A 13,133-nucleotide genomic window follows, 5' to 3' on the forward strand; every position below is an offset into this window, starting at 1 on the left:
GAAAGAAAAGAATTCTGAACCGAAGACTTGCTTTTTCTATCTATGTATACAACAGAATCAAGTAAAGATATTATAAGGAAGGCTTCCAGTTTTCCACCAATGAAAAGCAATCACTCCACCACAGACTCACAGATTCTAGTTGCTCTGTCAATACTATTAAACTGGCACGTTTTGACAGTGGTCCAAGAGAAACTGTCTATTAAAAGCTGTTGTTTCCTTTTTTTTCATCACTTCTATTTTATCAGTATACTGCTATTTCAGAAAATAAAATACTACTGTCATAGTCTGAGATAGATCTTTCCGATATGTAACTAAATTGGATCCAAAACCCAAGTCTAGAGGAGGCCGAATAATCTTTCAGTCTAGGGGGTTTGAACGCTGCTGATTGTTAACTGGAATATGGATGGTTTACTGTTCAGGTTTTGGCTTTTCACCATTTTGAAAAAAGTTTAAAAAAAGAAAAAAGCACTCAGAGTCAGTTTCACTTTGCCTGTTTTCACCATAGCCAAGAAGCATTCATTTATTTTTTGGCCAGAAGGACAGCTTTATGCTTAGTAAGAAACCCCTCCTTGTCTGTAACAAATTGAGGTTGGAGCTGAAGGTCAAAGGATAAACTCTACTTGCTGTGATATGTTTACACAGGTTGAATCTTATCCAAGCTCACCATAGGGGAGAATCTGGAAAAAGAGAGAGCAAGAGCTAATGGACATCCATCGCTGGAGACATAGGCACAAAAAAACCCACGGGAAAACATCTCAGCTGATCAGTGAAATCAAATAATTGAACTTCTTTGCTTTTTAGCTCACCCTCCTTTTTTTGTGGCTTGGAAACAAACAAACAAAAATGATGGGTGAATCTCAGAATGTTTGATGAGTAAACTCAGTTCAGAAAAATAGATCAGATCCATCTTCTTAGCAAAAGGTATTCTGAATTTGCCCAAGATCTTTCAACCTGTAAATCTCCTAAGAACAGGTTTTCTCGGGTGACTTCCAGCTTTCAGAAAGGCCAGAAGCAAAATAACAAAAGTCTCCTTCATAATGTTGCCCTGTGTTTACATCCAGTCCTGCAGGAAGTGCAAAGAAGAAATGTGAAGAATTTGGTGGCTTTGTGTCACAGAGGTCATGCAAATATTTGCTTTGGTTTCCGTGTAAGTGGGTTTGCACCTTCTGAGTTAGTTACAAGCTTTTCCTTTGAGAAAATGTTAGTTGTGCAGCTCTGCTTTTCACTTCCTGCTTTTGGGCCAGGTCTTGAAGGAGGAATACAGAATTTGCAGGAATAAGGCTCTCTTTGCATTTCACTCATCATTCCTGAGATCTGGCCATGTTGGAGAAATGGGTTGGATAAGTCAAATCAACTAAAAAACTCAAAGCAAAACTTAAGAAAAAAATGTCTTCTAGTTCCATTCTGAAATGACAAGAAACCTAAGTTTCATTATGCAGCTAGAAAATGTCCACACTGGAGCTGGAAAGTAAAATTTCTGGTTAGAGGCGATATACTTGTGCCAACTCGATGAGCACTAGCATGCTAAAAACAGAAGGGTGGCCACAGCAGTCCGAGCAATGGGAGGGGCTAGGGTGTTGGATGGGGTAAAAAATCCCTCTTAAGTTCTTAACTCAGGTCAGCAAACCAGTGTTAATTAACATGGATTAAAATAGCAGTGAAACACACACAGCAGCTCAGCTTCTAACTTGGAGTAGTAGCTCAAGTTAAAGCCGAAAGAGGAGGTTGGGTTTGAACTTGGCACTACTGCAATACAAATAAATAACAAAATAATAGTAAGATAATGTATCTAATAATTTCATTACTTCTGTTCACGAATTATCTGGGTACAGGTTATGAATTCTACAACTGTGTTTGCTATTTGCAGTTGTTCAATAAATAGCTTGTGTCAATTCATTTTAGCTTATGGTTTGTTCACAAGCCCATCACAGAGACTATTCATTATTCATGCTATATGATTTGTCATCTAAATTACTTCACATTCTGTTCCCTGAATAGATGAAATATAAAGAGCTTTATAAACAGAATCAGCCCTCTTTTCAGTTATCAGATTAATTGTGAACATTTGTAATTGTTCAAATCTATCATTCATATAAAACACAGCTTTTCAAAATGCTGGTGAATTACACTGATGGTGCCAGCACATTCATTTTCACTAGAAGTAGTGACACTTGCTTTTCTTGGAAAAATACTTGAAAATAATTTTTACTAACTTATGTATTTTTAAACAAGCGAATAAAAGGTGTTGCAAATAATATGACATGGGACGGGCATGGAGTTATTCACAACAATATTTGCAACTACTTTTTAGCCATGTTTGTATAACTGATACCAACACAAAACTTCAAAATGGTTCACTCAAAACCAGATCTAGTTCATTCACAGGCCAAACAGGGACTGGATAATTCAATAGGTGTATGATGGCCCTGACTGTGCAATCTGATCTGCATGGGTAGACCCTTTCATGTGTGCATAGTCTCACTGAAATCAGTGGGATTCTGGCACGCACAGCAGACTGCCCCCATGGAGCAGCTTGTGGGACTGGGGCACCAGGTTGGTTCTGGGATTCAAAATATCAATTTTATCTAACTCTAGCACTGAGGCATGTGAAAGTTTTGGGGCGAGGGGTGGAAATTGCAAGTTTGGGTCAAGTTGTAGGGATTGCTCAGCTTCTTATTCTGTTCAGAATTACACACCTATTTCTCCTTTGGAGAATACAGATGGGGAGTGAACTGTTGCTAATGTAAAAAAGAAGGGACTTCTTTTCTAACTGTGAAAGATAGTCTAGAAATGAAAGCTAGGAAGACAGGGCAGAGAAGATCATCAAAACTCCTTTAAAGGGGAGCGAAATTCAAGGGAGAGGGGGGAAAAACCCAGCATAACACCCAAACTTCCAAATTACAAATTTCCTTTCAGTCTTGTCTAACCCGAGAACCGCTCAGCTCACAAAACAGCGGGAAGTAATCAAATAGTCACTGGTCCTGGGAACAGCAATGCCCCCGAAACAATGAGAAGAGGTTGCTCAGCTGTAGCATCTCCCTCAGACTTGCATTTTACAGAGGTATTTACAGCCGCAGCTGCATCTGGGGCCTCCAGCTTAACTGTATGACTCAGCAGGGATAGAACTAAAAAAAAAAAAGGAAATATAAAGCATGGCACTTGGTTGGGGGGCCGAAGCTGCCTAGTATTTAAATACCATCAAAAGCATCCAGAGCTAATTGCTTTTTGCGGGTTATTAAAAATAAAAAATAAACATATAAAATCAATTCTTTTCTGAAACAACAAAACAAGACAATGAACCGCCAGGGGAGAGAATGCAATCAATCCCTCCTTGCAAGGTGGTTTATTGGAATCACCTTGGGTGCAGGAGAAGGACAAGTGACCACAGTTTTATACCTCCTTCTTTATTTAGTTTTATAAAGAGCGGCTTGGACTGAGCTCAAAGTGGGCTGATAAAGCATCCCAGCGTTTGATTGCATTGATGGAGCCCCTGCCAGGCATTTCAAAAGTGCTGCTCGGGCTTCTGTTTGGGGGCTGCTGGGTAAGTGCAGTGATGATTGGCGCTCTGCCCACTCCGCCTGGACTCAGGGAAGTAAGTAGAATGCCAGGAGCATGGGGGAGTTCAGAGAGAGAAAGAGAGAGGTTACCTTGTTCAGAGTCAGCTGCCAGGAAGGAGAAAAAGAAAAGAGGCAGAGCCTTCCAGCAGCCAGAGGGTGAGAATAGAACATCCCTTTCCCCCACTCCCAGCAATCACAGAGAGAGTGAGATTGGTAAACAGTTTTTGCTGGGAATAGGGACAAGCAATACCGATTGGGTGAGGATCACCTTTTCTCCCCTATGTCAATCCCGGCTGGTAGGAAGGCAAGAAATGTGCAAATATTGGTCTTCATTATGGGCCACAGACTCAATTTGCCATGCTTCTCCAGCTGTGACAATGGCTGCTGTATTGAGATTCCATCCCACAAAGGCATTAAAAAATACTGCTGGGTTTGGCACTTTCTCCTCTCTTTTCTTCCTCTTGTTTCTATTTAAGTATCTCTTGCAGATGCTCATTCACACTCTGTAATGTGTGTTAACAAGTATTGGCAAACAACAAGTAGTGGGAAGAGAGAAGAAGGAAAAAGGGTATAAAGGATAGATTGAAATGTGGAGAAAGGAGATAAGGCACTTGATTTTCCATTGCATGCAGTCATTGTTCCCTGATTCTCAGCCACCTGTACCTGTTGTAATCTGAAGCAGAGGTGGCTTTATTTATGTGGCTAGTGTAACTAATATACAACAGTAGGAAATTGGGCAGTCCACCAACCCCCCCCTCACTGCCCCGCCCCTGACACACACTTCGCCTCTTATGCTGGGCAGTAGAGTTCTAGCATAGAGGGCAAAACATCAGCGCCGCTTTGCACTGGTGGAAATTCCTCCTACGTAGGGAGAACATGCTAGTAGAAAGATCCAACTATTTTAAGGTCACCCTGTGCTGCAGAAGAGGAGGACTTTAGAATCTGGCCCAAGATCTTCCACATTTTACAAAATACCCCAGCTGCCCCTGCACCAGATAGCCACTTTCCAGCTGTTCGTGTAGTTATTTTTAAACATTAAGACAGACTGTGCCCAGCATTGCAAAGGTGCAGCAGGAGGCTGGAGGGAAAAAGTTCAAGGAGCCTTTCCCCACCCTTATGTCTCTGTGCAGGGGCTGAGCACAACTGCAATCCTTGCTCTGAGGACCCACAAGGAGTAGGTGAGTCTAGCACCAAAAGCAGCACTAGCCAGAGTAGTGTCCCTATGGGGTGACCGAGGGATTGTGGCGCCAGCAGAGCTGGCCTCCTATATTGGAAATCATGCTACACTCTCTAAAACAGTGGCTACACTCTACAAAGCTCCATGAGGCACAATGCCTGCCAGTGGTCCTGCAAGAACGTGGCACCTCCACATTGCCTTCAAAGCAGGCATGGGTCTTCAAGTCACAGCAGAGCCCTTAAGTGGGAATTCTTACTATTCTTGATTTTTAAAAATATTTTGCTTGCCTGAATAATGGAACAATCCAAAAAGGTTGGTAAAAAATGATCTGGTAGGTATACAAACCCAACACTGCTAAACCTATTGTACAAAAATCTGCCACAGAATTCTCATAACTTTGCTTTAGACATTGACCCTCTCAAGTGCACCTGTGTGGCAGAGGCCCTGATATGGGTGATGCAACAGGAATATCCAGTCATTTTTGGACTTTTTTGTCCTCCAGGAACTCTGAGGATAACCACTAATGTAAATAGTTTAAGAGTTACAAATGAACTCTAAGAAATGTCAAATGCCCTAAAGAAATTTTGATTGAAATCTCATATTGTGGTCAGGAAACTAACTACAAAAGAATAGTGTGGGTTGTTTTTTTTTTAGAACAAGCAGTTAAAGAAATTACAATACATTTGCATTCCTTTCTGGTTAATATAAATCAAAATGGGGAAAAGTGCAATGGAGGCCAGTGTGGTCAAGTAACAATGCAAAGGTTAGTGTATGAGTAATAAGCAGGAGGCTTTTAAAACTGATCCAGAACAACAAAACAGAAGCAAATTAAAAAGATAATTAGAGGAGAAAACAAGCTCTGAAAGTCAAATTGATGAGGCTATTTCAGCCTTGGCCATTCAGATAAATTTGCATTGACTAGAAGGTCACTGTAATTGGTTATGAAAATTTTATTTTCTCCAATTCTCTTCCATTTGATAGTATAAAAAGACTAGCAGACTTGAAGTCCCTTTACAGAAATATAGGGCTCCTCTGCTGAACCTTTGCTCTTAGCTCAGGTGATAATACTCTGCACTGAAGTTCAATCTAATGACTGACTGCAGAAGTCATGCTGTCAGGTGGGGCCAGTTAGACCAGCTAGGCTATAAAGAAGGGAGAGGGGTGAGTATCTCTTTTGGACCAGAAAAAAAATGAGAGGAGAGAGAAGGGAAACCGTTATTAACAGACAAGCCTAAGATCAAGTTTTGTTTTACAATTCCTAATAAAGCCCAGCCCCAGGAAGGGGATGAGTTTGACAGTAACTCAGGTTCTCTGTGCTTGGTTGAGGGAAGGGCAGGGAATCTACCAACTATCAGAGTGCTAGAGAGATACTAGTTAATCTTCCAGGTTAAGAAAAGAAAGTGATCCTGCAAGGGTTCAGTTACTTGTAAGGCTCCCTGTCCATCTTTCAGCAGCCAGTTGGTTCACTTTTTCTTCCTTGCAACCTCCCAGAAATCCCTAGGCTGACTGCTATCCTCTTTGCTCTGCTGATAGGCCTATTGACTCCCTGTGCTTTATGCAATGCCGTAGTAGATGGTAGCAACCCCCCAGCTCCCTCTTTCCCACAAATCTGTCTCCATTTCTTTTCCAAGCTGTGACCCTTTATGCAGTTTCTCTATTATCCCCCTTTGAAGAATGCATTGCTGAATTTAGAGTTCTGATAGCCCCTTTTTGGGGATCTGGCAGCCAGCGTATCCACATTTTACATACTCTAGTGTTAAGAGCTGATATGAAGAACGGCACAACACGAAGTTAGTTGTACTGGTCTTACAAAACCCAGAAACTATGCCAAGTATTTCTGAGCACTATCTACTGGCACCTTATCTGTTAATTAACTATACATACATAGACACAGAGTTTTCTCACAACATCTCTCTTCCTATAATAGAAACTGAGTAATTTCAATTAACTATACACTCTTTGAAATTACTTTCAACTGCTCTGCAACTTTACTGCTCTTCCATTTCATGCAGTGTTATCCAAAATCTCATCCTTCCCATCTGTAAGAAATGTCTGTGGTGCTAGATATTTTAATGTCATTTTTACCAGTTCCTAAGGGTTGATAATAGGGCAGCCAGAGTTCACCTATCTAGATTTCAGGGGGCGCTTTACTACCTTTGACATAGTAATATTTGGCTTGCTGCTGTTTATTTTTTTCCTTATCTATTAACTAATTATTTGTGTATATATAGATATAAAGTGATCTTGTAACATCCATGACTGTGCTTTAAAGATCATTGAGCATTGCCAAGTGTGCATATTAATTGAATACAGAATGGGCTAGAGCTCAGACAAGAGACTGAAGAAATGTTCCGAGTCTCATTAGAGGATAGCGGAAATATGGTGTCTGTAGGAAGGAATTATCTGTAGATCAGCTGGAGAGGGTTGTTATAGGCTGGAAGGAAAGACCGGATTCTTGGAGCTCAGTGGGCAAAGAGGGATGTAGCAATATTGATAGTTGAGGAGACTGCAGAAGAAGATCAAAGACACTTGATCTGAGCTTTATCCAAACCTTAAAAAAATCTATGGTTCAAAAAAGGCCAAAGGTACTGGATTAATTTTATGTTCTGAACTAGTTTACCCATTTTTAATTGTTGGTGTTACCAGAAACCTCTATTATGTACAACAAGGAAATTGTTCCTTCATTAAATAAATATAATTAATTAGGTCTCTTTTATAATACTATATTGAGTTTTAGGTTTGTTATCTTACACTATGGGGTAACTAGGGTCAATCTGGACTTTTAGAATATTATGAGAAAATGGATAACAAAACCCAAATTTATTCTCAAAATAGAAGATTCTGAGATGACCTGAAAAAGGGTAGTCAGAGTTATAAGGGTGCTAAATGAACAAAGGTGGAACAAAATATTCACAATGGCCAAGAATTCAAACATTAGAGCCTACAATTTAAATGCAGAAAAGTATAGCCGCAAGGAGTTCAGAAGAGAAGAATTTCACTCAGAGCAGTTGCCAAGTAAGGCCATCAAAGCAAATAGCACAAATGAGTTTCAGAGATAGCTAGGTGTGTTTGAGCAGAGAGGGAATCAAAGGATACAGTTACTAAGTAGGAAAATGGGAGTGAGATAAACTTTAAGGGAATAGGCTTAATGGGTCAGGTGTCCTTTCCCACGACAGCAGTGCCTTGTTTCCTTATTTCCTAATTTTTTATTAAAAAGGGAGGCTTGAAAAATAGTTGGAGAAAAGAACACAAAGACTGTAATTAAAATGTACTGCAAATACTTGAATTTGTGTGCTTTGTGTTTTGGTTTGGGGTTTTCACATTAACTAGAGAGATTCTAGACGTTGTTACAGCCATTTTATCAAAGACGGAGGCTTAAAGAACAGACCAAGAGAGAGAGAGATTCCTTGCTGGGGCAAGCATCTCTTGCATATGATCCAAGAAAGTTTTGCAGAAAAAAACAGGTTTGAGGGAAGAAAGCTACATAAAAAGGAAAACAAAAGCAATAGTATAAAGGAATTAATCAAGGCAATACAAACCATAGACTGAAGTATCTGTTTGAAAGCAGTTTTGTAAAAACCAACTATCTACCTGGATATAAACTAAGCACTGGTTGCAATGTTAGATATATTACATCAATATATAATTTTTAATATGCAGCCCAATGGAAACTAATTTGCATGTTATAATTACCTTTCCAACTGTCTTTTCAAAGATAAAAACACAGCCATTAACAAAACTTTAATGTATCAATTTCTTTACTAAATACATTTGTTTTATGATATTGCTTAACAATCTTTTTGAGAATGTGGCAAAAAATGCTTCATTAAACACAAAGAACTGGAAACATTTCAGGTTTTTAAATATTAGTGTTAAAGAATATTTTGTAGCAAAAACCAATTTAATGATTAGCTTTCAAAAATGAAGTACAGGTTTGTTTAATAGTTTCTGACTTCATGCTTTCTTATATTGTTTAAATTAGTATAAATAATAATGTTTAGCACTTATCTGCAAAGTGCTTTGCAAACAATTTATTAATTAAACTTCAGAACACCTTGGAGTGAGATAACTCAGTAGGTTGTTGCACTTATTAGACTTGCCAGTTTTCAGATGGAAAAATGTAGGTGAGGAAATTGTGACTTTCTCAAGATTACGGAGGAGTCATTACTACAGCTGGGATTAGATCCTGGTCCCCAGTTCTGTATTCAAACCACTTGATCATTTAGAATTTGTGACCTCACAAACTCTAGAGATATGGGACAAAGATATAAGAGAAGGCACGAAAGAGTGATAGCACTGCAGGGTTTTGAAGTGATTTGAGGTTAACATCTGCACCACAACTAGCCTTTTCTATATCAAAATCATGATTCAGTATTTACAATAAAAATAATGCTGATGTAAATAACTCAGAGTGATATGTGCAATACCACTTTATTTCTTAGAAGTAGTAAATTTGAGTCTAAAATGACATACAGCTGTGCTAATGAGAGATGTGTGCCTTTGTCACTTTCAGTTTCGATTACTGTAATAAACACTATATGGGGATACCCTGGAAGACTTCAGAAACTTCAGCTGATGCAAAGTACAGACCCCAATTGCTGAGCAGTTTTTTACATGTGGAACATAGTTAGCCAGTTCTCTGCTGTCTTCAAATTCATTTCTATCTGGAATTTAGGACAATGGTTTGGGTTTGTAAAGCCCTCTGTTTTAGAGATGCCTCTCTTATTGGTGCTGCAACCAGTCAGTTGAGATCAGCTGGAATGCTCAAGCTGACAGTCCCTAGATTTCTTTGGCTGGGGACAGAGCAATCTCTATGGAGGACCCCCAACCATGGAGTTCTCTTTCACTCTTGGTCCAACAGCACCTAAGCTTGTGGACCATCAGCATATGCTGCTAGGTCTATCTATGCTTTTTAAAAGGCATGGCTTGGAGGCAACTTGAGGACTGGGGCATTTTATTATTGTTTGTTGCTCTGCATTGAATTGGCATTTATGGAGACAGTCTGTGTTATTTGTATGGTTTGTACATATTACACCTCTGCAGAGAAAGGTAACTCCGTTTTGTGGAGGATTTTGATATTTTGAATTCATTCTGATTTATAGTGAGCTTGCAGGAAACCAGACAGGTTTCCAATGAAACCCTGCCTGCTTTCTATCAGACCTTTGTCTAAATCAAATAATCTCCATGGAACATTTTGATTTCAACAGCTCTGCATTCTCTGATGGAAAAACATTGCAACAGAGAATTTCCAACCAGATCTAGTACATGCACTTAGATTATAGCATGAGTGTATTTTATAGGTTGAAAAAAGTAAACTATGCAATAGCAGTTGATCTGAGATCAGAAACGTTGATATGATCTGCATAGTGAAGGACAAGGATAAGACAAGAGCATAAATTTATTTTCATTTATGATCTGGGGACCTGAAACTGAGCCTTCAAATGTTCTCTGAAAGATGAATCCTGTGCTGCCTAAGCCCCACAATGCTTTCTGATCTTGTGTAAATATAGATTGTTTAAAAAAATCTTGAAGTGCGTATGTTGGTATTAAAAAGTACAGTGTAGTCCTTGCTTTCTCATCTCAACTACAGAGAAGCACTGAGCACAACCAAAGAGGTAGCTTTAATGCAAAGTACATATATTTTTATCAGAGACTAGATTCTTTTCCATAGATTTCTTTTTCAAAATAATCTCTTTTGTTTAAATCCAAAATGCAAATGTACCTGAATATGTTAGAATTGGTTTACTTTGTATTCTGTGTGAGGAATTCACTTAGCTAGTTTTCAGTGATATTTTTCACACTGAGGTGGGCTTGTCTGCATGTTGAAACATAGGGACTCTTTGTGTCATCTTGCTAGAATACAATATTCCCCTTTCCAGTGTCTTGTCTCAATGATGTAATGTAAGGAAATGTTTTGACATAAGTTGCTAATGGCAACGCTTAGAGATATGCAAACACATCTGTTCTGCTAAGTGGTGTTATGGGGTCCTATGGGCTAGTGAAGCCATATTTGGTTCCTAATACTGGTGAGAGAAATAACATTAAGAAAATGTATTGTCAATTGTAAATTTGATATATATCTCTCCAGAATAAAGGTCCTCTCTCACTTCATTGCTCTTCCCAGCTCATATTATTTTCTGCTGTTGATAAGGCTCTAAAAGTATTTTGAATCCCTGTGGGTGTGATTTTATTTGACAATGCATTCAAAGCGCAGACAAGCTGATTCCATTAAACAAAGATTTGAAGTTGTCAGTATAGGACGAAGTTGAATAGCCGCTTTTTGTATAATTAATTGTACATCTAAAGCACACCAAAAACCAGCCTTCAATAGAAGAACATTCTTTTGCCCAATACAACTGCTTTGCTGACAAAGTTCTTTCTTCGTGGTTTTGTGAGATTCAGAATAGTCAATAAAAAGTAGAGACAGGAAAAATATACTTAACTCATTCACATACCTGTTGGTACCACCAAGCACCCTATAATGAATAATTGTGTTATTTGATCCACCTGGATGAGTGGCACCTGCTGAAATCACCTATAAACTCACAGCTTGAGATTGTACTAAATATTTTGTCATGAGTATTCATGCCACAGTCATAATATAAAGCTAGGAAGAAAACAGAAATAGGCCTGGGAAAGATAGGAAGGAAGACAAAGGGCCATGAGAGGAAAACTTGGCTTCCTAACCCGCTGTGAATGAGCATACACTCTCTTGCTCTCCCCTCCATGACTCAGTCAAATGGTACATGCAATATTCTGCAAAATGATCAGTGGCAGAAAGATAATGCAGCTCATATTGGATAATTAGCCAATCAGGAGCTAGATTTTCTTCCGGGAAATTCAGGAAACTATGAATTGCTCTATTGGATCAGAACCAAGGTCCAGCTAGCCTGGTTTCTTATCTCTGACAATGGTCAATACTAGATGTTTCGGAGGAAGGTGTTAGAACCCTTCTGTAGGCACATGTGGAATAAGGTGCCACGCACATAGATGTCATCATGATCGAGGATAGAGAATAACTTGCACCCTGAATCATGTCCATTAATATCCCTTCCAAAATGTAGGTTTTCATTATGATAATACTGGATATTCTTGTCATCCATATAAATGCCAAATCTCTTTTTTAATCTAACTTTTTGCCAAATTCTTGGCCTTAATGGCATCATGTAGCAATGTAGCATCCATAGCCAAATACATGTGATCTAAACAAGTATTTCCTTTTATCGGTTTTGAATTTGCCACCTTTTTACTTTCACTGAACAGTCCTATGTTCTTGTGTTCTGAGACATGGAGAGCAGAATCTCTTGATCTGTTTTCTCTAGAACATTCATTATTTTATATGTTGTTTATTCCCCCTTTTATTCCTCTCCTAAGGTAAGCAATCCCATCTTTTTCAATCTCTCTTTATATGAGAGCTTTTTCCATAAGTTAAATTCTGTCACTGCAAAAAAATGAACAGTTCTACCACTATTACTGCATTTAGTCATTGCCACTATTTTCAAATCAACTTTTTCCTCCAAAAAAGAACCTGGAAGGTGTATAGGAACAGTGGCACTGTCCCTTATAATTCCACGAGCTGTGATTAATATACACTGAGCTAGATCCTTACGTGGCATAAATGGACGTTCTCCATTGAAATCAAGCTACACCACCAGTTTATGCCTGCTGAGGATCTGGCCCACCCAGAATGATTACATTGTGATGTTGCAGTCTATATGGTTTTATAAAAATATGTTAATGAGTGAATATAATGTAACTGAAATATGCTTCATGCAAAAGGTCTCTTGTAAGGTATCATTACAAAGCTTATAATCTACTGAGTGTGATCATCCTATTGTATAAATGTACCACTCTTGTATCTGCAACTAGAAATATAAAATATATCTCTGAGGGCCTGTTGTAATTATGCAAAGTGTGGGCCATTAATGGTGGTTTGGAATCTTAATGTCTCCTATTAACCAGGACAATTGTCTGCAGATGGGTGTGTTTTACCTGTAAGTCTTCCTGTATACGTGTGTGCTGGCAAGTGGGCAATGAAGTCTTGCAGTGACATGTGATCATGTCACCTGAACTGGAATCCATCTTTAACCTGGTGTCTTTCCATTGAGAAGGAGGGGGTGGGAACCCAGAGAGGGACAAAGGATTCCCGCCTTATGCAAAAGATATATAAAGGGCTGGAACAGAACAAAGGGAAGGGAGCCATCATGAAGAATCCCCTAGCTACCACCTGAGCTGGAACAAGAGCTGTACCAGGGGAAAGAATTGTGCCCAGACCTGGAAGGTGTCCAGTCTGAGGGAAAAAATTACTGAAGCATCTCTGAAGGTGAGATTATCTGTATTCAGTTTGATTAGACATAGATTTGCGCGTATTATTTTATTTTGCTTGGTAACTTACTTTG

The sequence above is a fragment of the Emys orbicularis genome, chromosome 2, assembly GCF_028017835.1.
Source record: "Emys orbicularis isolate rEmyOrb1 chromosome 2, rEmyOrb1.hap1, whole genome shotgun sequence".
NCBI lineage: Eukaryota > Metazoa > Chordata > Testudines > Emydidae > Emys > Emys orbicularis.